Source organism: Rhinolophus hipposideros (assembly GCF_964194185.1).
Source record: "Rhinolophus hipposideros genome assembly, chromosome: 9".
NCBI lineage: Eukaryota > Metazoa > Chordata > Mammalia > Chiroptera > Rhinolophidae > Rhinolophus > Rhinolophus hipposideros.
Window position 1 is genome coordinate 73,414,824 of NC_138055.1, and position 27,994 is coordinate 73,442,817.

The following is a 27,994-nucleotide window of genomic DNA, read 5'->3' on the forward strand; positions in this document are numbered from 1 at the left end:
GTGATTTGTTTAGTGACTAAAAACTCCCTCACAGACAGTGCTGTGTGAGCTGGTGCATTGTCGTGACACAAGAGCCATGAATTGGTGAAAAGTTCCTATCATTTTCGTCTTTTTCACACAGCCTTTTCAGCACTTCCAAATAATAAGCTTGGTTAACTGTTTGTCCAGTTGGTACAAATTCATAATGAATAATCCCCTCTGGTATCAAAAAAAGTTAGCAACTTCATTGCAACAGATTTGCGAATTTAATTGTCTGACCTCGTATATGTAGAATAATGATAAGTATTATAAAGAAAAATGCAACTTAATTGTAAGTTAAAAAAATAAATCAACCAACTAAACATCAAGGAGTCAGAAAATTAATTTTTAAATCAATATAATTTTTACCCCTGAGAGTAGGTAAAAGAATTTTTTTAAAAATTAAAGTTTATTGGGGTGCCAATTGTGAGTAAAGTTACATAGGTTTCAGGTATACAATTCTGTAATACATCATCTATATGTCACATTGTGTGCTCACCACCCAGAGTCAGTTCTCCTTCCATCACCATATATTTGATCCCTTTTACCCTTCCTCATCTACCATCTGTGTACCAGAATTAACTCAAAATGGATCAAGGACCTAAACATAAGACCTGAAACAATAAACTGCATAGAAGAAAACATAGATGCTAAACTTAAACATCTTGGGTTCAAAGAGGAGTTTATAAATTTGACTTCAAAGACAAGGGAAGTAAAAGCTAAAATAAATGAGTGAAACTATATCAAACTAAAAAGCTTCTGCACAGCAAAAGAAACCATTGATAAAATAAAGAGGCAACCAACCAAATGGGAGAAGATTTTTGTAAACAACTCCTCCAATAAGGGGCTAATATCCAAAATATATAAGGAACTCATGCTCAACAACAAAAAAACAATCCAATTAAAAAAATGGGCAGAGGATCTGAGTTAGACATTTCTCCAAAGAGGACATACAAATGGCCAATAGACACATGCAAAGAGGTTTTTTAAATTTAATCCTGATAAATGTCCCTACACACCCCCAACCCCAATCCATTATTCAAAGAATAACTAAAGAGATTAGATCCTTCAGTGGTTTCCCATGGCTCCCTCACCTAGAACTCTCAGCAGAGGCTAACCCAGTTCTGCCTCCAGCCTTCACATGCTGCCTGTTTCTCTGTACTCACTATATTACAACCACATTGACCTTTTGTTGTTGTTTCTCAAACGTATAAAGCTCCTCCTGCCTCAGGACTTCACACATATACTGTTCCACCTTGAGTCTACCCCTTTACCCACCCTCACCCCAACATACCTCCAAACCCAGTAATTCCTAAATGTGATTTCTACATGGAAGCCAATTCTGGATGAGGCCCCCTGCTTTCACTTTCCTAGCATTTTCACCTGTCCTTTTGGGAACTTATTATGATTTAAATTATGTAATTACATATGTTCTTTGTGTGTGTATATTTGTCATCTGTCTCTCTCTAAGCAAGCTTCCTGGGTGTGAAGTCAGGGGGCACTGAGGTAGCTATTTCTCTCTTTTGTTCTCTTTTGCTCAAGTTCATTCTCTCTCAATGAACTTGAAGTGTCTTGGACCCTGCCTGACACAAAATAAGCATTTAGAAAATTGTTTCTGAGAAAGAGAATGAATTTCCATCAAAAATGTCTTCAGTTTACAAAACATGGTTTTATGCAACATATTGGGCAAAGTGAGTTCTGGTGGGAGCTGGTAATATCCTTTAAACCATGTGACTGTGCAAATGAGTCTAGTTAAATCTTGTGTTTTTAAATCTGTGTTACACACTGTTCCTGCCCCAGACTCTGCTGGAAGTCTACTGCTTGCTTGTAGGCTCATAATCCCAATGACAGATGGTTTTTAATCTTTGCTATTTGGCTTCCAGAATGGGAGTATATTTCTAATTCATGTATTCCCTGCAACATGTAGAAAATGACTCCGGTTGACTGTGCTTTCTTAGTAATCAAATACTTTCTGGGACCTATAGCGATAGGGAAAAGCTTTTAAATGCTTTCTGGCGGGAAAAGCCACTTTATGCTTAGAATCACTGTTGAAAAAAAAAGATCCAATTGTGAAAAGCCACAATTGTGCAAATCATTAAATAATTTCAGGACTGTATCGTTTGATCACCTCATGCCCAATATCTGAAGAATGCACACATACACGTACAAGCACAGAGCTTTCCACTTCTTTCAAAATGAGAAATTAGAATTCTCCTTAAGGATGAGAAGAACCTTTGTTCAGCACTTAACATAGCCTAAATCTTCATTATAGTACTTATCAATTTGTAGTAATATTTTTATTTTATTTCCATATCTGTATCCCCAACTCTTTCAGAAGCACAAAAACTATCTTGTTTTCTTTTTTATCCCCAAGATCTGTTCACCCCCCAAAAAGGTCCATAAGGACACTCCATTAACATTCACTGAATGAATCACAGATAATAAATATTTATAATGGAAACAGCCTGAGCTGAAGTCAACCGTCCCTTGTCTATCTCAGCCAGGCAAAATGGAGCTCAGAAGCCACTCCGGGAATAGAGCTCTTGTATGCAGGACCTATTTCTTTAAACCAACAACTAAGGTTTTCCCACACCTTGCAAACCCACAGAAGATTTGTCTACGTGGATTTATGCCATAATGATGCTGGTCCATTAATTGGCAAATAGGACTCCTTAATAACAGCAGAAGAACTATAAAATTCTATTCAAAATATAACGAAAGCTGCTGGTGATTGTGTGTTCATTTATCTTGTAGTAGGAAAACTTGAATCCTCAAATCACAGGGTGTTGCCATGTTAGCTTCCTCTAGAGAATTGAAATCCAAACTGAAAAGAGAGCAAAATGGTGTGATTAGTATCAGAGCCACTGGAATCTGCAGAGCCTCCGTTCTTAATTGGGGCTACAAGATTCAGCTGATAACTTAAATCTCCCTACTTGTGTTTCAACATCAGAGTTTGGGGATTTCATATTCTAAAAATCATTCTTTAAAAATCTCAAATATAAGAAAGTAGTTTGCTTTCTATCAAAGAATAGATATATGCAATAAGAAGTGCATTAAAGAAAACAAAGACTAAAAGGAAGTAGGGAAAAAAGAATGCAAAAGAAAGGAGAGAGGGAGGGAGGAGGCAAGGACAAAAGAATCAAGGAGGGAAGGGAACTATTAAAATATTTGATAGAGATCCTCTGCAACTCAGGTGCTGTTGTATGTGCAATATTTCAGTGTCCTTCCTACGTAAATAGCAATGCCGTTCCTTTTTATTAGCACTGTGGCAGCTGTTGTTGCTTACAAAGAGATTCACAAATCAAAATAGACTCAAGTTAGCTTTTCAATAATTCTAAAAGGTGGGAGAACATTGCCAGGGAAGGATAGCACTTCAGTATCCTAACAAGGAGTCTTGTTAGCAAAACAAAGTATGAATTGCTTCGAGATAATTCCCTGCAGAAGATAACTCCACTGGGCACCTTCTGTGGCAGCACATGCTTTTTATCTTCAATAGACCAATGCCATTGAACAAGATATGTCAGGAGAAATGTGAAAAACTCGCTTTTTTTGAAACATTTATTCTTCTAGATTTTTCTTTATGTCAGCATGATTCACACCTATTGATTCTTAGCCTGGAGCACCTGGCACAACCAGGAATTGAGGAAGCTGGAGCAGGATGTGAATAATGAATGGGCTGCATAAGCAGATCGCTTTGTGCCCAGATAGTAGCAGAGGCAAGTGCAGAGTTGCAGGCCAGCATTTTGATGGATTATTTCTTTTATTTTTCTCCCTCAAGGGAAAACAAGAACGAGCAAGAACTTGAGTGACAAACGCCTGGATTCAGCTTGGAATTCTGTTCATTTGCATATCGCTTCATTCCTGGAAATTGCACTGCGACGGTCTGATTAAGGTATTTGGGAAAAGCAGAAACTTTGAAAGGTTTTGTTAATGATGCTCCCTTTATCCCCACACATTATCTTCATTAACCAATCAAATAGCTTCTTTGGTCTAAGTCATTTCCAACACTTTCACTAGGCATAAACATAATTCTATCAAATACATAGGAAGTGATTGAATTATCTCACTAATCATTATTTGTAGTCCAATGTTACTAAAGTTTTGGATTTCTAAAGAATCGCTTTTCACATTACTCTCACATGTGGGGTGGGGGAAGCATTTGTACAGAAGATGAGAGGTCTATATCGCTTACTTTAAAAATGTTTTTATGATATTAAATATTAGTATTTGTCATGCCCTTTGAAATTATTACTACTGTTAATGCCCTGCAAGTCCTAGTTTAGTCGAGAGGGCACTGGTGATTTACATAACATCTTTTTTGCTTTTTCCTACTCTCATTTTATACTTCATCATATCCAGAGTTGTCATGGTTCATTATCTGTAGATGATGTTGAGCAGCCTTGCATTCTAAAAGAATATGCCATGGCATCTGCCTCTGTGCTTTTGTGCCTTGCTGTACAGATTATATTTTAGCTAGAGTATTGGGGAAGGGGGCAGGAGTGGAGGCAGTATTTGTCTCAGAGTGATGTTTCTTTGCGCTGTACTATGTCTGACTCTTTCATATATGCCTAATTCAACAACAAAGTACATATATCACGTATTGATGATACATGTTAGCGTATATAATTAGGGTTGTAGAGTATCTGCTTGAATGTCTTAACTAATGATTTCTATCAAATTCAATTATCATTCTTAGACTATTCATTAACCAATCAAATAGCTTCTTTGGTCTAAGTCATTTCCAACACTTTCACTAGGCATAAACATAATTCTATCAAATACATTGGAGGTGATTGAATTATCTCACTAATCATTATTTGTAGTCCAATGTTACTAAAGTTCTGGATTTCTAAAGAATCACTTTTCACATTACTCTCACTGTACAGAGGAGAAATAATGTTACAGTATGAAGCTATGTCTTGAAGACTTTATTCCATTATTTGCATCTTAGTTTTTCCCTGAGGAAGTTGGCTACAATCAATCTCCAATACTAAAATCACATAGAAATAAACCCACTATACACTCCTATAAATTCATCATCTTATTAAATAAATCTGTCCAGTAGGCTTGTGTTATAAGTTCTTCATCTTTTGGGAATGAACTATTTTAGTACTAGGAGTTTCTCCTCTCTCTCATGCAATATGATACTACAGAATAGGATCACAGTTGTCATTGTTGAAACACTTTTTTTTTTCTAATTTTCGTAATTTCTTTACATGGATTAGAAAAACAAAGTAGTCTGAAAATGCATGTACCCAGATCAAAAGAACTTTAGTTTCACAGAAAGTAATTTTCACAGTACTAAGGTCTATTGGTTTTTGCAATCATTTTATAATGAAGGGCAGGTGTTGATGTCCTGACAGTGTGGGTTTACCATACAGTTTAAAACATTTCCATTTTATTCTCTTGTACCTTGAGGCATTCTAGGAATAATTTCTTCTTCTATTCTGAAAATATTTTAAGAAGCATCTCAAAAATGTAGCCTGAAGTCAGCCTACAAAAATATATATCCTGAGTTCCATGCCAGCCTTACTTGATCAGAATCACTGGGAGTGGACTCTAGAACCAGCATTTTAAATAAGTGTATCAGATCATTCCAATGCACTCCAAAGTTTGAGAACCACTATTCTATAATATGAGGGCAAGGAAACAGCTGAGAGAAAAACACTGCAAAATTGTAGACATATAATTGATATCAAACATAAAAATACTGAAATTCAATTAAATTTGGATTTTTTTTCCTACATGTTTATTTCCTATGACTGCACCAAGGATTTTATACTATTTTATTTCCCCTTTCATGTGAGTCTTTAATATTTTTAAATTAAAAATTCAATAAATATTAAGGATGTCAAGGATATGAATGTCTATTAATTTAAAAGCTTCTCCCCCAAAATAAAATAATAAAAATATAAAAGTTTCCCAAAGTTGCCAAATAATATAAATGATATCTATAACAGCCAAAGGTATTAAATTTAGAGTTTATACAAGTATTATTTTTCACATTGGAATCTTTAGTTTCACAAAGCTTTCTAAGTAACAAGTCATTTTTTTCAATATTAGATATATCTAAGTAATATCACTTCTTTAAGAATTCCAACCTGTGTTTTTGTTGTAGTTTCCATTGACTCATCTCCTAGGAGTGATAAACTTTCAAAAGATAATTTCTTGGTACAAGTAAGTTAACCAATTTGGGTTCAGGGTTTTCCATGTATTCATAAATGAATATTTCTATGTTATCTCATTTTAGTAAGAGAATTTTCTCATAGCTTTATTTTTAGTGCAAACAAGGTATACATTGTTTGTCAACTCAATATGCCACACTCTAAAGTAAGAATACACTGTAGTGAGAGGGAACAAAGAACTGTCTTCTGCATGCAAAGAATGTTGTGATTACCTTTGGCACTGGATGAAAGCAAAAAGCAACATTATATCTAGTAGGGAAACTACAGGGCACGTTTGACCCATAAAATTAACTCTCGCATTCGACATGGTAGCCTCCACTGAGACAAGGGTTTAAAAAGGGCAAATGGTCAAAATCTTTAGGTTTTCAGGTACACTTATTTTATGAAATAAATGTGTCCTGAAATGATTGGAATAATTCCAGTTGTTTTCAAAATCCATAAGAATCCTTTTATAAATTAAAAAACCCTGGTTTTCAGCTAGTTTTAAAGGTCATATTTATTATACAGGCATTGACTTCAATTGGCTTGTGTTTCAAAAGTTTAATTTATAAGTTTAATATTTAGAACTTAAAACACATTTTCACACAGAAACAATGCTGTAAATGATTTTAGATGATCAGATTCAAGTTTTTTAAATCCACAAAATTATAGTCAAATCATATGATTTGTGAAAATAAAACTTTACAGTGAAATATAGTAGAAAAAATACTCTATGATTCTAAAAATTAAACCAATTAGACAAATTTTTATTTTCCATTTACTTTGAATATCATTGCTAAAGGAAAGCAAGTTGAGTATAAGGACATTAGAAATTGAAAGAGAACATTGGAGTACACGTGTCTCTATAGAGAAATGCTTTCAAATTTTTTGGGTAGATACCCAGGAGAGCGATTGCTGGGTCGTATGATAATTCTATTCGTAATTTCTTGAGGAAAATGGGATTTATAGTTGATGTAATACAGAATTGTACACCTGAAATTATGTAATTTCATTAACAATTGTCACCCCAATAAATAAATTTAAATTAAAAAATAAAAAAGTAAAAAAAGAAATTGAAAGAGAGGGTAGTAGTTTTTTCTAAAACAAAGAGAAAGTCATTATAACATGATCAGGATTCTTCTCATCAGAGGAATGGCAGATGTAGGGAAGAGGTACTGGTAGAGCTAAAGCATGAGGCCCAAAATGGTCTCAGATAGCAGTAGCCAAGCAGTATTAAACTAGCTATTAAGTAGAAAGGATGTTCATTAAGGTTATGTGTATAACTCAGGAAAACAGATGTACTCGATTATTATAAAATGAATACATACATATAGTAGTTACACATCCATTCAGAAAGCATAAGCATAGAGGAAATGTTTAAACAGAGACAATGAGCACGAATGCTAATTAAATGAGCATCTGTGAATGGTGTGAAGACAGAGAACTGGTAAGTCTCATGTCTTTTTCTCTGAAGTACTCAACCTACCACTCAAAGCTTTATCGAACTCCATTGAAGAATTCTGCCCTCTATGTCTTTCGAAAAGTTCAGCATCAAGTATTGCAATATAACAAGTTCACCAATTTGCTGCATTAGCCATGTGGTTGTTCCTTTAATTTACCAAATATTTATTGAATGCATACTATGTAATTAGGCACTATGCTTAATTGGTTACTTTTAGACCAGATAGTAGGCCACAAATAATTTTTTGTTCTATTTGAAGTTTAGCATTTTATATTTTACTATTTCTCTTTATTTTCTGTTCATTAAATTTAGATGGTTTGAGAGAACAAGTAGCATATGTGCCTAGGGAGTGAAGAGCAGTAGTGTGAAGAACTCAGGGAGTAAGGCCCAAATAAGGACATATCTGTCATTATTCCTCTAGATTTTGGATTCCAAGAAAATCTTGGAGCCCTTGGAAATTTCTTGGATTCCAAGAAATCTTGGAGCCCCTCCCCTACACCTCCCACCAGAGTCCCATTTAACATGAAGAACAAGTGTTACAGGTAGAAAATCAAACAGAACTACTTCCTCATTACTAAAATTCTCTATTCAGGGAAAACTTAGCAATTTCAAAATAGAAGCTGATAATACATAGCATCTCGAGATTTGATCTAAACCTCACTACGAGGCTAATCTGCAGTATAAGAGAGTTAGAAAGCCATCTTGGAAAAGGGGCCCATAAATGTTTATCAAGTCTAATTTCCAGTAAAATAAAATATCTACAAGAAAAGTTTTCAAAATCTCTATTGCTATTTAGTTTGAGGCACAACAGAATTCCTTATGTAAGTTCCTAAAATCTCTCTTCACTCTGAAAATTCTACTGGGGGAAAATGGTTCATTTCCCATTGAAAAAAGCTGTTAAAAGAGATTTTTTTCAATGTAAAGCACCCTTCTTTTCCGTTCCATTCTCAAGAACTAAGAGCAAAGGATAAGATGAAGTGTTGTCCATATTCAAAGGTGAGTTAGGACAGGAATGTTCAATGCCTACATTGAGTTATTTCAACATCTATTTGGCAACTTTCAAAAACTACTATAAAAACCTGGCCTTCATAAGACTACAAGGATATCAGCTCCCAATTCTGTGTGAATTTTCCAAATGCTTTTGTTCCCCCATCCCTTCGAAGTGATATATGAAAATTGCCTCATTGTTACCAGTTATATTCACGTATACACTTGTTTGAAGTTCCCTACAGTTGGGCTTTCAGTCCAAATGTTTGTGTCTCCTTCTCTCCCTTGACCCAACGCACTTTGTTCATCATGAAATCTGAGTTCACATATTTATTTATTCAACAGTGATTTTTGTTAAGCATCTTCTATGCCAATTACTCTTCCAAGCCCTCTGGGCCCCTGTTCTCATAAAGATTTTATTTTAGTAGAAAGGAAAACTATTACCAAAGAACAAATAATTATTTAGACCCACTGAAATATTGGTCAGTAACTCTAATCATATTCTTCTCTAGTTTTTTGCCTCCAAGTTTTATTTAGTCAGTTATCCTACTCTTCATTTTAATCTTATTGATTCTGACTGTTGTCAACCACGCACTAAAATCAATCGGATCCACTTAGTTTAACTCTTTTAGGGCTTTCCATCTTCTTAAATGGAAAGGACAAGGATTGCATAAATTTACATATTAGATAAAGCTGAATTGCCTGAGAAATCTAATCCATATAGCTAGGCCTAAATAATGCAAGGGTGGCTGCGCTGTGGCCATTATGGAATCAAATATCCACAACCTAGGCCTCAAAAGGCATCTTTTCTGATCCTGAGATTTTTCTTAATTACATTTTCCAGTGACTAAGCGTCCTATTCTGGGACACAACAGAATAAATCAGAGCTCTGTTGCCCTGCCTGTCTGGCAAAGTAACTTTGGTATGGATTAAGTTGGGCTAGTCACTCCTAAATTCAATACAATTTGTACATATCTAGTCAATATGAAAAAGAAAATCAATGTGGCAATAGGAACTAAAATGATTTATTTGAAGATACCCACTGTAAAGCAGGAAATAGATGATAAGAAAGAATACATAGCGACTTTCAAGAATATATAAATTGTTTAAGAGATAAACCTAACCTGAATGAGTTATTGAAACAACATTAATCCTTGATAATTTCTCTTAAACAAATCATTACTTAAAATAATTTTCACATAAAAATAAACAAATAACATTAAAACGCAACATATAATGAGTATAATTCCATTACCAGCTAGATAGGCAGGATAGTGTTTTCCCACCCGTTTCTTCTATATAGGCAACAGCATTCAAACCAAACTCTAAGTTTGTGTTTTTCTACTGAAAGAAATGTCTCTGATGAATAGCAGAGATGATTTCTGTGCATATACCTGACTTTATGAAAAGTAATCTTTGTGTTCATCACAAAGTTGAATTGATATTGCTTTCAAGCATTTATTACAATTTTTTCTTATATATCTCTAATATACTATTTAGTTTCTAGGTCTCTGATACCTTAACATATATAACAGTTTAATATATCTATTACATTTTCTGAAAAAAATGTTTTTAGTTGGTAGTTTTTCTTCTTTATTTAATAAAACAAATAATTTCTTTCACAGTTACAACAATTTTGCAGTTTTAGTGAACTAAATATGTAGTAACTGAAAATAGCCTTTGCCTATTATTTATTCTTCAGAAAGTAAAAGCTAAATATATTAACAATTATATCAATAAAGGTTATTTGGTTTCTTATACTAACAATTCCTGTTTATATACAGTAAAATACAGATTTTTCCTAACGGAAAAAAAATACTCTTCTACATTACAAAAGCCTTTTCATTCCTTCCCTGAAACTACATTTTTAGCTTGTGGAATCCATTTATTCCACATGGACACTGAAATTTAGTTCATGAAACAGAATATATATCTGTTTATATGTCTCTCTATAATAGAATTTTGGACTGTGATGAGTAGTTTTCTATATACACATGAAGAATTACATACATATCTCTTTACTTTCCAAAAATTCTATTAGTATTTTCAGTCTCTGAACATAGGTGGGAAACTGCCTCAATGTTTCGGGTATTTCTTATTAAAAAATAGTCACAATGCAGAATGAAGAAATACTAAAATTTTCTGAACCATACCTCTGAAATAGTAAAACTCCTTAAAAAAAAAAAGCTCATGAACTGAAATTTATATCCAAATGAGTATTGCCCTTCACTATGTTCACCTTGGGTTTCAGAAAGGTTACAACTGATCAAAATATTTGGTTAACACATTTTTTTGGAATTGTCTGTAGAGCCACCTTATGTACCAGAAAGCATTTCTCAAAAAACACTGGGAAGACATTGCATTATTATGGCCAGTGAAAATGTGGAGGCACACTTTCTGAGACATTTCTTTTAATGCAATTCATATCTTCAAATAGGCATCCATCAAGTATATTTTTTATCTAAACAGCACATTTTTTTTTCAGACAGAAAGATATATCTATCACATAAAAGGAGGGCTCTGAGACTGATGTGCTCACGAGGTCACATGCTGGGTAAAGGACATTATAGTCTATGCCCAGACTATTACAGTAGACTCTTTCAAGATAATTTAAATAAATAAATAGCAAAGAAATAAATACAAACAGGAAACACAGACTTTCAGGCTGGATCAATTAGTGGGCTTACTGTTTTACTCACCTTTTGTTATTCGTATGTAATTTACTTACATCCTTACCTCAGACAAGTATACAAGGTACTTACACGAACCCATAAGACTATACATGACGGGTGCCTGCTATCCTTTACAATCTCTTCCAGAAGGGAGAAGCAGAGGGAATACTTTCTAATTCATTTTATGAGGCCAAAATTACCCTAATACCAAAACACGACAAAGACTTTACAAGAAAAGAAAACTGCAGACCAATAGTTCTCAGTAATGTAGATGCAAAAATCCCCAACAAAAGTAAAGCTCAGTAGCTATCATGGCAGGTGAAAAAGGTAATGGTGCTACGGAAGGATGTTCTGCCTTCTAATATCGTGTGTTCATTCTTTCAACCAACATTCCCTGTTCTGAACACTATTCTATGTGGTCAAGAGGTCAGATTTGTTACCATCCCTCATTTGGTCAGTCTCTTATTAAATCATCCAACAGATATTTCTTGAATATGTATAATGTGCTATAGCTGGCACTGGGGAATACAGCAGTGAGCAAAACAGGCCAAACCGCTCTCCTGTGGAACTTACATTTTACTGGGGAAACAAACAATAAAGAAGATATACATGAAAAAGATATAACATCTTAGTGATACTTGCTAAGAAGGAAATAAGAATTTAATGTGTACACAGGGGTGAAATTTACATAGGTTTTTCAGAAGTGGTTTCGTTGAGGAAGTTATTTTATACAGATGATGTCAAAAAAATGTATACAAATTTTAAGACAGTAAAAAAAACTGTAACATATACTGATAATGAAAGATGAATACAAGTCACACTTCTGCAATTACAAGAGGTGCTCAAAGTAGTTACCATCAGTGTAATTTTAATACAGTTTTCCTTTCCTTTCTTAAAATGTGTATACATTTTTTTGGACACCCTCTGTATAAAATCCTAAAGGATGTGAAGGAGAGAACCTTGACAATGTCTTATGGAAAAGAAGAGGTAGAAAGAACAAGAAGACACAATTATTAAGAGGCCAGTGAAGAGGGAGAAAAGGGAGGTGGTTGGAGATAAATTTGAAGAGGTAGATGGAAAACAGTAAGGAGTTTAGAATTTCTGCCCAGTGTCATGTAAAGCCATTGGATGGTTTTTAATAAAGGAATACCATAAAATAATTGACTATTATAAAAATGTATTCTAGTTTCTGTGGAGAAGATATATTTATGTGTCAAAAGTACAGGCAGAGAGATCAGTAGGAAGTTATTGCCATAATGTAGGCCAGGAAGCTATCAGAGGTTAGTCATTTCGATTAGGCCCCTGGCAATATAATGGTAAGAAGTAAAGAGACTTGAGATGTATCTTGAAAGTAGAACCTGTAAGACCTTTTAATGAATTAGTTATGAGGAATAATTAAGAATTATCCTAGAGCCCTTTTTCCAGAGAGCTACCAAAACGGAAAACCTGAACTCTTTGCCACCTTGATGGGCCCTGAGCTCCACAAGGACAGAAGCTCCTTGAGCTTCATTCAGGACCTTGTCCTGTGTATCTCTTCATCTAGCTATTGATTCGTAGCCTTTACTACCCTTAATAATAAATCAGTAATCTAGTGAGTAAATGAGTTTCCTTGAGTTCTGTGAGCTGTTCTAGGAAATTAATTGAACCCAAGGAGGGGGTCTTGGGATCCTCTGATTCAGAAGTACAGGTAAAAACCTGGGCTTGTGACTGGAATCTGAAGTGGAGGGCAGTCTTGTGGGACTAAGCCCTTTACCTGTGGAATCTGATTCAATCTCTGGGTAGATCATGTCAGAATTGAGTTGAATTCTCGAACACCCTTCTAGAGAATTACTTGATGTGGGGGAGGCTGCCACACAGGTAAGAATTGGATCCGGAAACCCTCTTTATCTCATCAAGAATTCTTTTCAAAAATAGACTTTAATGTGTTGTTTTGTTAGGATTAAATTTCTCATTTCACAAGACTCATTGGAATGGCAGGGAACGCTTTCCCATCCAGTAAAATAACAAAATCATACATGGTCCTGATGATATTTTCCGCATGCTTACTATGTTCCAAACACAACAGTAAGACCTTTCTAGGTATTAGCTCTTTTGAAACACTCAGTAGACCTATGTGTTGGCAAAACTACTTTCTTTAGCAGATGGGAAAATTTGAGACTCAGGAAGGAAAAAAAAAAAATTATCCTAGGTTTTGCCTTGAAAACTTGGTAAAGCTATTTCCTGTGTTGTGGAAGACTCAAACAGAAATAGGTAAGGGAGGAGAAAACAAATTTTGTGTTTTACATAGTGCATTTAAGATTCTCATTGGACTTTCAAGAGATGTCAAATAGCAGATGTAGGAGCCTGGACCCCAGAGGAAAAGAATGGGATGAAGATATAAAAATAAGGTTTGCTTATTAAGTGAGATGCCCTTAAAGAACATCTTACTAAAAACTGCTTAAATATTAGTGACAATTGTTATGTCTCTTTATTATGTCTATGTTTATTAAATCTAACTTTAGAAAGTACCAGGGTTAATTCGGCAGATAACTGATATCAAAAACTATGGGTTCCCAGCACCTATGACAGTATGTGCTATATAGTAGATACTCAGTGAATATTCATTTACTCTTCTGTAAATGAGGATACTTTGAAAGTAACTGATCTGTATCACCTTTCAGAATATATACAGAACTTAATATATGTGATTTCTGGTAAGATCTTTTTTTTTTTTTTAATGACATTTGTTGGAATTTTTCTCTGAGTAGGAAAGTAAATTATATGTAGAAATCATTCCCATCTCACTATTTTAGACTTAGCTGTCCTTTCTTTTAGGGAATTTGTTTTCCCTCTGAATCCACACGTTCTAGTTCAAAATATAGAAGGAATAAAATGACTATACTTTCCCGGCCATAGTAGTCGGTCTAAGGCTGGTCACTGAACACAAGCCAAGCCAACCATGAAACTTCTTAATATGGTTATAATGATTTTATGTGCACATATGTTTTTATACTCGTAGGCCCTTAACCTATGTCCTCCACTGCCTCTTAATTTAAAAATGAACTGATATGACAATGACCTGCAGTTTCACACTATATTTTTATAACTTTGAAATTAATAATTTGCCTGTGAGGCAAGATACAAATAATCTTCCTTGTGAAAAACATAATTATACTTCTGGGTTTATGGGCCTAAAGGATAGAAATTGGAATCTGGACAAGACGTGCAGCTAATATCACAAGAATTATCTTAACTGGTTCCTCAGTTTGCCTCTCTACAAAACATTGATTTCTTATTTACTAACTCCAGTACTCTTTCTCAAAATAATTACAATTGTACAATATATACATCATTTGCCTATTGCCCCTTCTAAGGAAGGAGGGATTAAGTTATTTGAGGTTCATTTGCTAAGTGACAGAAACTGTCGTGGATATTAGAATTTTTCTGAGGAATAAAATGTGATCAACACATCTGAATGTTCCACAGCCTAGCTGGAGACTGAAGGTAGTGTGTGAGGTGAAATAAACAGAAAAGGGGACTAGGAAGTGCCCAGGATAAATGAGACCCAGAGAGAGATTTCAGAGAAAGAAAAAGGAAAGTCAGATGTAAATATATCTGATTCAGGGACTGTGCTGGAAAGTTAATGAAATCAGTAAGAAACAGAGAGATTAAATCAGCCTGGGGGAGTGGGTAGGGGTAGGTAGACGACCTGTTAAAGAATCGGAAATGGGACAATCAGAAATAATAGGACAGTTTAGAAAATTCATAGGAGAATGGAAGAAACTGAATTCCAGAAAATAAGCTTCTCTGTTTGTGCACCTTTATCAGAAGTCATTGAATAGTATTTGAACGTGAGCTTGTGTATGGGAATGTGTCAGGTGGCCTGGCAATCTCTGTGAGTAGGGTTCATAGGTAGTAGTAACTGTTCCTTTGTTTGCTGAGAATATCCCATATGCCAAGTACTGTAGCAGAAGCAAATAAAAGACAGAGGCCTTTGTCCTCAAAAAGGTCATAATCTCTGATGAGAAGATAAGTAAATAAACAATGGGATAAAATATATTTGCCACAGCTCTCCTCTTATTGCATTTTTCCCTGCTTTTAAAAAGTAATCCTAGTACCCCATTGGCATTTAATTCATGACTATAGTTTATACTGTCCTTCCATTCAGTTACTTTGTTCTATTTGTTCTATTATAGAGAAAACAATGTGAGTTGATATCTGCATATGTTTTTAAAGTACAAATCCTTATCTGTGTCTGCCATATCACACTGTATTGTGAGAAATTCAAAATTTAGTTTCTTTCTCAAATTTAATTATCTGGTACTTTCCTACTACAGTCTGCCTCCTATTGACATGTCAAATTTCATTTACTTCACCTATCTTTTGTGTGTGTTCTCCTTGATGTTGATAACAGTGGCTGGTGTAAGAGCTTATCTGCTTTGGATTCTGAAAATGTAATAAAAAAGGCAAATACAAAGTAACAGCCACGTGTACTAGTTATTCAAGCATCCACCCCGTTTCTGTATCAATATTGGGTGAATATGGTGTGTATGCTGCAACTCAGTCTCTCTGGTATCAAAAAGATAAACACCAATGACAAGAGACAACACTTCCATTGACAAATACATGAAGGAATAAATTGTTGAAACAAAACAAGCTGAAGTGGTCTTATAAGAATCTTTGTTTTACGTCCAAGGTACAATAATTTCATGAATGTGATCCATTGTATTTTACTTCAGAACATCTTCTTCTTAGCTAACAATTGATGAATAGAAATGACACGAGAATGAGGAGAAATTTGACTCTTTATTCTGTTTTGGTTTTAACTCCATTTACTCCATTTCAGTGTCTCTTAAACATTATCAAAATTAAAGGCATATAAAGAAGTTATGTAGTTCTTGCCTGATTCTAGGCAGATTTGTAATTTGAAAAAGCCTACTAAGAAGGGAAATGAATAACATTTTATAGAAACTCTTCCTTATATCTAATTCAAATCCTTAATAGTCTGTATTAACCTGTTTTCTTTTTTCTCATAAATATCTATACTAGAGTATTGTGTCTCTTTGGCCCATAGCCATTGTCAAAAACATTACACTTAATTGATACAGACATTCAGAAATTGAGGGCCCCAAGATAATTAATTTTGTTTCCTTTAGATTGCACAGATGAAAGTAAAATTTGATTTATAATTAAAAGAAGGGAAGATTAGTCATTATTATTTTATATAAAAGATTGTTTTTCATCGCTTATTTAAAACCATGAATCAGACATTTTTATCCAAGAAAATTCTTAAGGAGTCATGTTGATTTTCAAATATGATTAGAAAAACTAAGACATTCGGCTTTGTCCTTTCTGTGAACTCTTTCTTAGATTAACAAGTTTTCTTGATTTCATCATTTTTGATGCTATTTATAAAATTGATGGTTGTATGTAAGCACTTGAATCTATTTATAAATTTTATAAAATCATGCTGAATTGTTTTGTGGCTAAGTATGTTTGTGCCAAGATAATTTGGTTCTATATTTATTTGGGTGGATTATTGTTTGAGAAAAAAGCTGATAATTTTGTAGTGAGGGTCATTACATGAAGAGTCCTTATTTCCCAGAACCTTTATTCAGGGGCCTCAGAATATAGATGGGGGTATCTATCTACATTCACCAAGGTCAGGCTATTCACCACGGTCATTGACTGCTCATACCATTGTGCTTTCACCAACTCAAAGTCACCCTGGTAGTCAGGAAGATTAATTTATAGAGAAAAGAAAGGAATAACTCCTTCTTTACCTATACCCTGAGAGCCACAAACAACAAATGTCACCTGAAAGTCACTGTGGGAAAATGGAATAATCAAGAGTTTTAGAAGTGGTTATGCCTGGACTTGAGTCTACTCTCTACCAGCTACGTGTTTGTGACTGGGGCCATGGTAATTAACCTCCCCAGTGTATTGTCATTTACGTGCAATAATTTAAAGGAATCCTTCCAACATGATCTCAAAGACAAGAAGGAAATGTAGATATGGTTTTCCAAACTATTTTGACTTTGAATTTATCAGTGGCATGAGGTTCCATTAAGGTATAACTTAAAATAGTGCTTGTACAACAGTGGAGCGTTACCTATAAGTGGGTCATGGAATCAAATTAGTGGTTTGTGACTAGCATTTTTAAATGCAATAGAATAGAATGAAATGAAAACAACATAAGTTACCTCATATGCAATGAGAATTAGTATTGCTTTGTGAAACTTTTACTTCAGTTCTATATTTGCGTTGGGTGTTCTTAGATGCACTATAAAATGTATTTCTTACCAACGTTATTGCACTAAGTCAAGTAGCTAAGTTACTTTATCTTCATGTACAAGTGATGTATAGAAACTCACAATGCCCATTCAGTTGGATATTTGTGGGGGAGAAAAATCAAATAGGTTAGTACATCCTTAATTGGTTTAAGAACTGCTTTTAGGAATCTTTCCTCGAAATTCACATGCTAAGACTACTGCAGAGAAACTTCTCTATTCATTTCTTCTACACACTTTGATGTTTGTTCTCTGACATTTTTTGTGAGCAAAAAGATGGTTACTTCATGCAAATAAAATGGCATGCATCAACCGACAACTCATCCATTCTGACAGCACTGTATCTAATGACTTAAAGCCTGTATTATGTTTCTCTATTTTCTAAAACAGATTATGAAACTGTCAGGTTAAATTATCCTGAATCCCAATCTGTGAATGAACACATAATTATAGGAAAAATATATTCCTTATCAGAACAAGCAGATGTGCTCAAAATATTGACTGAGCTGCATAAACTTTTGGGCATAGTATATCTTGCAATGAAGGACAGTAACGTGGAAATACTTATATTTTTATTTTCTGTGAATTTGATATTTTCCCTTCAGAAAAATCATTTTCCACATTCTTGATGATCAGGTTGATGCATCAAATCAGCCATCCTTGAATATTTGAAGCCTTTGACATTAGGTCCTGTAATGCTATTTTACATATTGCTTACTGATGTGGATACCCACTTAGACATTCAACTATTCCACTGGGACCCACTTTTGTTTTTCTAAGAGCAGTTGCACATCCACAATATCCAGCTCTGGAAAGGAAAGCTCTCAAACTAAACAGACTGTGCTCATTTATGTTAAACTGTTTCCTCCCGAGTAGATACTCTCTACAATCAACCTCTCAGTGTAATTTAGTCTTTCCCAGGTATTGTTCCCCAATCTTGAATATTGATGATTTACGGAAAGAATTTAACCACCTAAAGTTTTGCTGTGTCTTGAAACATCGACAAAGCACCAAAGTAAGTATTTACCATTTTAATTACACCATTTATGATCAATAAAATATTACAGTTCTTCCAATGTTACCGTTCCTTCTTTTTTGAGATGAGACTAATGAGTGAATGTCTATGTAGTTCGCCCCTTTATAATATATTCATTGAATGGCCTGTCTGTTGCAATGTCTAGCTCATTCACATTTACTTTAGAAGTTGCATCAGTTTTTTGTTTTGGAGGGAGTCCTTTGTTCTGAGGTTGACATTTTTGAAACTAATGTTTCCAGCCATCAATATCCAATGCTGCAGAGCTGCTGTTTTCTTCAGACAGCCCTCATTTTGTTTCTTCAGACTGACCATCCCACCTGCAATTGTTGTGCCGAAGCTCACCAGACTATACACTGAGTACAGCAAAGCAAAACAACTAAGCCAGTGATTCTCAATCTTGGCTGCACATTGGAATCGCCTGCAGAGTTTCAAAAATACTAATGCCTGGGTTCTCCTCCTGAGATTCTGATTTAATGGATCCAAACTGAGGCCTGGGCATTAATATTTTCAACTCTCACAGAGGGAGCCTAATGCACAGTGAAGTCTGAGAACCACCGATTGAAGTTTTAACAAGAATTCCCATGTAGAGCTGTGTGTATTCTGTCTCACTGAAGCACAGACTTTGGAATAGGCGAAAAGCTAATATCTATATCCACTTTTAGTAACCCATTTTGGTGATGAGCTAGCTGTTTACTATTTATAAAGTTCTTGCCATTTTCCTTTAAATTCATCAGAGTGGAGTTCAGGTTTCAAAAAGGGTGAGAAACAATATCCATAATAGCCCTTAAGTCACTCTTTCATATCCACTGCAAGATTACTCTACTCACCTGAAGATTTGGGCAGCTTTCTCCTGAGAGTAATTAACATCTGTGTAAAGATGTAATCACCTGAAGCAGCTATGTAAGCAAGAGCGATCTCAAGAGCTTTCGTTTCTAGCAGCAAAGAAATTGTATTACAGCTGCATTTTCTCCAGCATATCTTAGAGCATCAGTGTAATCAGTATTAGAATGAAGCATTGTAAGACTGAATGACAGAAAGAGATTAATTTCTATTCAATATCTACATCTGTTGGTTCTACAAAGCAGATTAGGCTGGGAAAGACTAATGGAGGGTTTTACCCTTCGCCTTTGACTCTGGGCAAATTTTAGTTGCTGCCGAAGTTCACCAGGAGGAAAAAAAAAATGAAGTAAGAAGTAGCCTCAAACATGTAACCAATCTACAAACTAACTGCTGTTTGAATAAACTGAGTTGTTATTTGGGTTCAGTCTTAATTTGCATTGACAATGGCATCCTTCCGTTTAGAAAGAAAGATTTATTTTACTGTGTAACATGATATACTTTTAGAGTCATAAACTTGCCTGAAGTTTCTGAACGGAACTTACTGTTTTTCACATGACAGTTTCACTAATAATCCAGGTCTATCTCCATGATTATTACAGAAAGGGCTACAAATATAACTATGGGTATAATTTTACTTTTTTCTTTCCACCTTCATGTCATTTATTTTATAAAGAAAATTGAAAGATCTCCGTCAGCTTTTGCTGTAACTTTAATGTTTCAATGCCTCAGTGCTTTAGGTGACATGTAAAAAATAGGCATTAATAGTAATTTTCAATGAATACAATATTTCTATTTGATATCAAAGTCCAGCTGCTCTCACGAGAATCCCTTGATCACCTGTATGGCCATGATTTTTGCTGAGGGAAATCTTACTAAGCACTGGTTTTCACCGAGGGGAAGGCTGATTCCAGGATTTTATAAGAGAATCTTACAAACACTCTTTCCCTTTGACTAAAAGCTATACTATATTGATACCAATTAAGAGGACATCTTGAAATGGGAATTCTGCCAGGTGTCTGAAAGTTGTTTTACTAGCACTTTGTTGAAACCCTAGAGAAGAGTTTTAAATTTCCCTTAGTGGTTACTTTTTGATGTTAGTAGTAAAGGGTATTCTTAAAGGTCCCCAAAAGTTGGTAAGACTACATTGACACTCTTGGTCAAGAGATAGGTTTCTAAATATTCATACTTACATACAGCTTCTATAAGAATAACTCTTCACCTGAAACAAAACAAAACAAAACAAAACAAACAAACAAAAAAAGAATGTCTCCAAAGCACAGTAAGTTCTGAGGATGCTATGGAATCCTATATCATACCCTTCAACCCCTTCTATTTGCTTCACCCACCCAAGGTCACTTTGGCAAAATACAGGCAATGGATCAAATAAGTCGGAAAGATAAAAAACAAAGACAAATTCATGCAAGTGGCCTTGGAAATGCAATGCTTAAATGAAACAGGGATTGGATTATTAAAAGGATTAATATAGTCTTGATCACAGGATTAAGTGAGACTCTTTGAATGGCAAGTTATGGAAACCCTGTGAGCTTGCATAAATCTCAGTGATATTATCAGAAAGACACTAGAGTATCTACAGAATCCAAAGAGGCTTTAATCTTTCATGCCTCAGGGAGAGTGGGAGCCAATGCATTGCTATGTACCTCAGCAAGAGGAATATGTTCTCCAGGCTTCTAGAATCTCCTGGAGGCTGAACAACTTAATTCCCTATATCTCTCAGTTGAAATTCCAAATTAGCAGGAAAGTAATGTGATTTTTCCATTTGTGCTAAAGGGTCCATCCCATATTAATAAGCAATAGGAAAGCTGTTCTTGGAACAAAAACATGACCTTTGGGTGTTATTCCTATGGACAGTGTGGCGGTTCTCAATTACCGTGTTTCTCCAAAAATAAGACCTAGCCAAACCACCAGCTCTAATGTGTCTTTTGGAGCCAAAATTATCATAAGACCCAGTCTTATTTTAATATAATATAAAATTATTATATTAGAAAATTATAAAAATTATAAAATTAATTATATTATATTATATTATATTATATTATAGACCCGGTCTTATATATAAAATTATTTTAATATAAGACCGGGTCTATAATATAATATAATATAACATAATATAATATAATACTGGGTCTTATATTAATTTTGGCTCCAAAAGATGCATTAGAGCTGATGGTCCTGCTAGGTCTTATTTTCAGGGAAACACAGTAGGAAGGCCCAGATAGGTAACCAAATAGGATTCTATTATTATTTTCATAGGGTACTGAAAATAAAAGGAAACAATCAAAATACAGGGACATTTATGGATCATGTTATTCCCAAAGCCTCAGGCCTTTCTGTTTTGCCTACGGTGTTTTATATTCTTAACTGCTGTTAAGTAATTGTGCATTGAGAGAAGCGGTAATATGTTGCTTTTTTAAAGATAGAAGCATGAACAATCTTGAGAATGGTTACAATCTTGAGAATGGGCAGTTGTTCCCTTTCTCTTGAGTTTCTGAATGAATGCTAGCCGAGTGTGCCCTGAAGTGACCCTCTTCCTTCCCAGAAGTGAACTTGTACTCTAAATCTGTCTCTTCACTTTCCATTTTTCTTTTCCCGTTTTTGGGAAGAGAAATGGAGAAGAAACAGTGAAGTTAGGGCGAGAAGATGAGTGAGAGGGAAGAGAAAGAGAAAGGCATTGAGGACAGAAGAAAGAATGAGGAAAAAGAAAGACATGGGAGGAAAGAGAGTGTCTTTCAGAGGACATTACCTTCAAACAATGCATTCCTTCTCCCAATAACTGAATGGAAAGTAAGCGGGGAACAAACTTCTTCACAAAATAATTTTCGACAAGTGAAGCTGGGCTTACGGTCACCCTTGTTCGTCTCAGTGCCCGTAATGCTTAAAATGACTTTCCTAGAGCTCAGAGCCTTAATGAGGAAGGACCAAGTTGATTTATTTTTTTTTTAGAAAAAGGTACCAATAGATTCAAATCAAATCTTTGGCCAAGACAGTTTTTATAGACTTGGAGAGAAGCAGAGCAGAAAATTAAATAACCCAAAAGGGAAGGGAACAAAAAGCAGAATTTGAGAGTGCCCCCTGCAAAAAAAAAAAAAAACTTTCTCTATTCATTGTTTGCCCGGTGCTGTCTTTTTATTCATTTTATTTCATTTACCTATGATAAATAAAAATACTAAAATTAAGACCAAGCATAAATTTGTTTCACAGATACTGACTTTCAAGTCAGCTGATGGGAGAGTTAGTAGGGCAAGAGCACAGGGCCAGGATTTCACTAAGAAACACATTTCATTCACCCTGATTGGAAGGCAACCTTAATGTGTAAATTCAGGGTAACCCTTATCCATTTTCTGAAGTCACACCTTTCTGCCAGGGAAAACTGCTGCCTGCTTTGTCTGTGCCACTGAACTATAAGCTCTGGAAGGAAAGACACCGTATCTTCTGTGTAAAAACTGAATACACAGCAGCTAGCGTAAGGACTGCACATGGGGGTAGGGCATAACATTTGCTGAAGGGATATTAAATCATGAAACAGTGTGTACACAGCAATGTGATCTTTGGGAAACATGGGGAGGCAGCATTGAATCGGCACAGTGTTCAAGAGTGGCCATTCTCAGTTAGACTACACTGGTTCAAATCACAGCAGTCATTTTCTAGCCTGGTGATCTCTGCTGCTTTGTTTCACCTCTCGGAACTGTTTCCTTCTCTGCAAAACTGGGTTCAAAACTGGGAACTCTGTTTCCTTCTCTACAAAACTGGGCTCATCATATGAGCTTCCTCTTGAGATCTTAAAAATAAATTAGCTAATGGACATAAGGCATAGAGCACATCACCTGCCACACAATGAGTGCTCAGAAAGCTTAAGCATAACAAGTTGTCATGCGAAGTTATATTCAAAACTCAGTCAAAATTTGTAAATACCTTGAATTTTGATATTGGTAGAAATTTTCGCTGTGACACTCTTTCCTTGTCAAGGGATGGATAGAGTGAGGGTGGTAAAAAGGTCCTGGTTTTGGCTAATAACACTGATGTTTAGAGCAGCAAGTCACTGTGATTATGTGACCGAACATGGCTTATTAGAATAGTCCTTGTTCTATCAACTAACCAATAAATAAACTATAATATATTCAGCTAGGAAACTCTGATCCACCAAGTCTTTGGGGATCCACATTTGCTGTTTTTCGTCCAACATTAGCACGATACAAGAATATTAGCATGCTTGTGGCTGTGCGTGTTTTGGCACCTTCGATTGTAATACCCTCTCTCGGAGAGCAGCCAGTGATTTGGAAGCAATACGATGGTGTGATTGCTAAAGGCAGATTCTTTAATGTGTATCCATTGTTTCATTTTGTGGGGCATAGTTTTAGAAAGTCTATATCTGATATACTTTCATATTTTTTATCTAAAAATGGGAGATTAATGGTGTTGATCAAAACTGGGATAACCATGGTGTAAGCTGCTCTGACAGCCCTGCTAATGACAAGCTCAATTCTGAATTTTGTCGCCCTTCCTTTTCTAACCCCTCCAGGCTGGCAGAAATAGTTTATCTTGGATTAAATTTATGTCTGTCAGAACACATGTGCTTAATGGCAACTAGAATTAAGATAATCTCATGCTCAAAATCTAAATATGTTACAGAGAGAAAAAGTATGTGTGATGCAGGGTCCAGTGCATTACTTTTGTCCACTGTATTAGAGATAAATCAGGAATCGGTCACTGTCTGTAGTTAATGAATTCAATATGTTAGTGAGGTGGAGGGGCTCATCAGCAAAATGTAGAAGCTGGTTAATATTCCTACAAAGAATTCATTCATTCCAAGAAGATGTAATTTGAGAGAAAAGGTTCTAATCACCACACATTTTAAATAAGCACTTACACTTAATAGGTGAGAGGGTTTTGATTTACAGCTGAGTATTTCATACTGAGAACAGGTGATTATTTTAAATGTATCAGTGAGGTTAGTGGAAATATACGGAATGTTTGGAATATGAAATAAATGCAAGCATTACTGGTGTTAAATCAGATTATATTAAATTGCATTAGGATATGTTAAAATACAGGGCAGAGTATATTTCAAAAATAATTCAAAATTAATTCACCATTACTAAGCTGTGATTCAAATGCTAACAAAATGGACAGTAGAGTGCTATTTTTATTTTTCAGGTAAGCAGTGGAAAGATTAAAAATGTAAAGTTACTCCTTGGAAATAAAATACCTCCCTTGTTTTTAAATATAAATGTCATTTAAAAATCACTTTTTAGCGCTCCCTTAATCACTTTTTCATTTTGAATATATAAAGCTCTCTGTTTTTAAAGGAAAATTTTCTATTTGTCTCTACCATTGACGCTATACGGGCTGACATTGGAGTTTCTAATGATACCTTAGTCATACACGTTTTCCTGAGGCCAAAAGACTAATCAGTGTTTTGTTTTCCACAGAAAAAAAAATTATCAAGTTTTCAAAACTTGACTATTGTTGGACCAAGTGGTTTACCCTTTTTATCAATGTCTGTTGGACACATGTCTATGTACTGAGACATTCCAAGAAATGCCAACTTAAATTCCCAAAATGTCGTTATGTAAAATAAGCAAACAATAGACACAAAATCATCATAGCCAAATTGTCAACAGAAATTGTTTCAAATAAATTAAATAACTGAACAATAGCTTTTAAGGAATTCTAGTTCATGCTTCCAATTATTTGCTCATGAGATATTTTTCCTGTAGGCAGAGTGCTACTATTGTGTACACCTTAATTCATATACTATTCTAGTGTAAAAAAATCACACTAAGTTTAAGGGACTCTCGGATATTTCCAGTTTAACCTTTCTAATAGCTAAAAACTACCAGTGTGATAATCCGTTCATCTATTTCACATGTTATATTTGATAGACTAAAATGGTGATATTTTATACTTTTTATATTATAAAGTTCACTTCAGTTAAAAAAAAAAAGTCCCTAATCTCACTAAGAAAGCCGCTGCTAGAGTGATGGGAGAACATTCTGGAGTTTTCATTACTCACAAATGATTTAGAGGACATCAACTGTAGATCCGATGATTAATTGGATTCAAACATCAACGCTTAAAGTTTTTTTATTAGTAAAATGTTGAACTCCAACCTATTTTATAAATAAGAAGACAGCCCAAACACATTATTTAAGGGCGGGATGTGATTAGGGTTGACAAGACCAAAGAAGTTACACAGCTCTCCCTAAAGATGGTGTGCCATTAGTAACTACAAACAGGCTGGAAGAAGAGAGCACACCACCATTATCTGACTAATTGCTTTGTAAAGTGCCTTTAGAAAAACTGACTAAAAGGCACTCTATACAACCAATTTATGGTCTATTCTTGGTGTCAATGATGCCTGAGAGAGCAGCACATTGTAAAGTCTGTTTTTGAGATGACCATATTTTTATCAAAGTGATGCTGATTTTAAAATACTCTCTTACTGAAAGGTGAAAGTAATTATCTGCTTTTCACAATGCGAAGTTCATCATTGGACTGTTCACTTTCAAGTTCAGCTTTCTTCATCCAAATAAACTTTCAACTTTTGTTTGGTTTTGGCACTTGCTTCAAATTTAGAAGAAGAAGAGTATACATATTAATTTCAGTGATTGGATTGAGAGGTTTTGTGTTTGGTAATTTCAAGGTTTTTTAATTCTATTTTAAGAGTGTCCTCTGATTTAATCAGATGCATGGTAAAGCGACTAAAATATTTAAGGGACAAACTGCTGTTGTGGGGTACATAGAAATGTTTGCAGATCCCTTTAAAAATGGATCTCCTTATTGTTTCTCCTTAAACTTTTTAAAAAAGTTAAAACAATTGTACTATAATTTTTACTATAATCTTCCTCTGGTTAAAAAGAATGGTGGAATAGCCTGGATAAAGTAAATTTAAGGAAGGATGAGGCACATCCGTCCAGTGTGCTTCCTCTCTGGCCATAAAGACTATAAATTAAGAGTCATCATTGCATATACTCACTGCACAATTATTACAATTCTAATTTATGGACAACTTATTTGCTTTTATATAAAATTTACTTGGTAAGAACAGCAATGAATTTGTGACTGTAAGATGAAATATTTATTGTTTGGCTTCTCATTGTTATGTTTTTTATTATTATTATTATGAGGAGGAGGAAATTTGCTTACAATAATGTTGTCTCATCATTTCACAGTTTTCAAAGTGTTTTCAAATGAATGAAATTTGACTTTTGAACTGCAAGTTCAGTAGCCAGGTAGCAAGCAAGCTACACATAAAATGTTCTCATGCTGTGTTTACTTAGATGCCCTGAACTCTTGCCCTGAGTTTATTTCGTTTATATTCCACGTCTGTTCAAACTGTGAATTTAGTTTAGCATCACTAAACACATTGCATTTGCTTAATGACTGTGTGTTCCTTGAATCTCAAATTCTCTGAGTCATTCCTTTGGTATCCTTCTATTGTTAAATTAGGCAAGAAGCTAAAAAGTAAGGCAAGATGAGAAGAATGGGAGCCCAAGGGGCCAGGGGAATGCTTGAACTCTTTTCACTTTGTTTGGAAAATAATTTCATGAAACCTAAAGAATTGGGTTTGAAGTATATATACCAGGGATGCCAAAAAAATGTATACACGTTGGTATTCATCTTTGGTTATTGGTATATATTGAGCATTACCATTTCAGTACAGTTTTCGCCTTTCTTAAAATGTGTATACAATTTTTGGCACTCTCTGTATATATTTTATGAAGCTCAGTATGAAGCTTTCTTTTAAAATGAGTAGCAGAATCTTACATTTATGTAGTACTTTTCACACCCTAAGGAGCAAGTTTTAAACAATATACAGAGCACAGCAATCACTTTACCCACCAACTGGAGTGGAACACGGCAGAGGTTTAACATAACACAATACTGCAAAATCATGTAAGAAAGAGTACAGTCTCCAAAAGAAACTCCAGGTTGTGGTGTGTAGTAGGGGGAGACTCAAGAAAAACAGACTACAATCTCTCAACTGAGAATCTGGCCAGGACTTTCAGGCCAAACACTCCTCTCCATTCCAATTTTTCCCTTAAACACTTCAGTGCCTTTGACCCAATGATCAGTGTCTTGACATTTTAGTGTTTCTGTCTCATAACATCTTCTGGATCTAGTCCCTGGATAATAACTGCTCCAGAACTGACCCATAAAGACCGAGAAAGAAAAATTCCATTGAATGATTTCTGATTTTCATTCTCCTAATGCACCTGGGATCCCACCTGCATTGTCTCCTTGTCAAATGCCACCAGTCCTAATCAATGTTAGTAATACTGAAATGCATATGTTGTTTAAAATCCAAAGTAGTAGATTATAAGATAGACTTTTCTAATTTCTTATAATTATGAAAAGACATATGCTTAAGACATCACTGCAAAATTAGGTTTTGAGAGATTTGATGAAGTGAATAATGTACGTATGAGTAAAATGGATCTGATACGTGTCATTGAGGGATTGTTGCTTCTTTGATTCTGTCTACTTTAATTTACACTGCACTGTAGATCTTTCCAAAGCCCAGCATG

General features: G+C 34.9%; 1 protein-coding gene across 2 annotated transcripts in view; it reads left to right on the forward strand.

Moving 5' to 3' along the window:
- The window catches only part of SYT1 (synaptotagmin 1), a 507,590-nt gene that overhangs the window by 99,691 nt on the left and 379,905 nt on the right, over positions 1-27,994 (forward strand). For both annotated transcript variants that reach the window (XM_081059199.1, XM_081059198.1), the window contains exon 2: positions 3,797-3,910. The gene's annotated coding sequence lies outside the window, so the exon portion shown is untranslated. The remainder of the gene's footprint in view (positions 1-3,796; positions 3,911-27,994) is intronic.